Source organism: Oryzias melastigma, unplaced genomic scaffold (assembly GCF_002922805.2).
Source record: "Oryzias melastigma strain HK-1 unplaced genomic scaffold, ASM292280v2 sc00432, whole genome shotgun sequence".
NCBI lineage: Eukaryota > Metazoa > Chordata > Actinopteri > Beloniformes > Adrianichthyidae > Oryzias > Oryzias melastigma.
The window spans coordinates 34530-35859 of record NW_023417028.1 but is presented as its reverse complement, the minus strand read 5'-3'; positions in this window follow the sequence as shown (position 1 = coordinate 35859).

Sequence of the window (1330 nt, the reverse complement as noted above, 5' to 3'; positions counted from 1 at the left end):
TTAGCAGAAGCATCTTAGCCCTGAGGTGTTCAGTTGGTAACACCAAAGTAATATTTTCTGCCTAAGAATCTCCAAGAAAGTTTTAAACCATTAGACAAGCAAAATATTTACAAACTACTGTTCTTAGAGGTATCTAAGTCACTGTAGGAGTTTACTGTCTAACATCCAATTAGGTTATAAGTCAAGGTATTTTAGTCATTTTAAAAAACCCAAGAAGACTTTAAAAAAAAAAAAAATCAAATTTTTCGTGTTGAAAAATTACATATTTTATCTATAAACCCTGAAATTTTTAAGTTTTTTTTAGGGCCATGATAGAGTTCTGAAGACCAGTCAGAGCTGCACTCCTCTCCAGATGAGGTCAACTTAAACTACTGCAGAAGAAAAGCTGAAAAACTCTGCAGGATGTCTAGAGCTGTTGGATTTTCTTCTGGTTGGTTTTTCATCATCAGAACACATCAATAGTCAAGTAAAATATTTGTACTTATAAAGTTTGCATTTTGGCAAATGGGAGATGTCATAGTTGCCAGTACAAAAAAAAAATAGCGTGTGTTCTAATTACGATAAATGTAAGTACCACACTATATTGCCTTTTAGGGGTTTGGGAGTAGTGAAGGAATTCGGATATATCTATATAGCCTCAGAAAACAAGCTAACATATAGAAATCTTCCAGATTGGTTTGCATTAGACCATCTGTAACTGTAACAGAGCGGCTTAAATACTTCGAAGTGCTTCCATAAGTTGGTGGGTTTCATAGTGTGCATGTGTCAGCTGGCATCATGAGTTACCAACAGTCCTTTTTTTTGTAATTTATCGTGTACTTTTCTCTTGAGACGCTCTCTCAAAACCTGTGAGACCCAATCAAAGTTTGAAACATCCACAAAAGTGGCGTTAAGCGGGGTTCCCACGGCTGCCTGCGGCTTCGGCCGGGGCGTCGCTGCCTCTCCTCTCAGCTCAGATGTCGCATCAGTAAACAAACTCTTCCTCCCTCTGCCAGTTTGACCCCAGATGGCCCATCAAACCGCGCTGCTTCAGCGGGACATTTTGTCTAACCGCACGAAAGTAAACAACCGCGGATTCTGGTTACACAAGCGCTGATCAGATAAAGACCAGGAAGAAAAATGTCCTTCAATGAATCGAATGCTATGGTTTGACTTTATTTAACTGTTAAATGCCCAAAGGACAATTTCTTAAAAATTATTTGACAATTTCTATACATATAAAATGTGTATATATATATATATATATATATATATATATATGATTTGTGTATATATATATATAAAAATATGTATATGTATGTTTTATATATATTTTGAACATATATATATA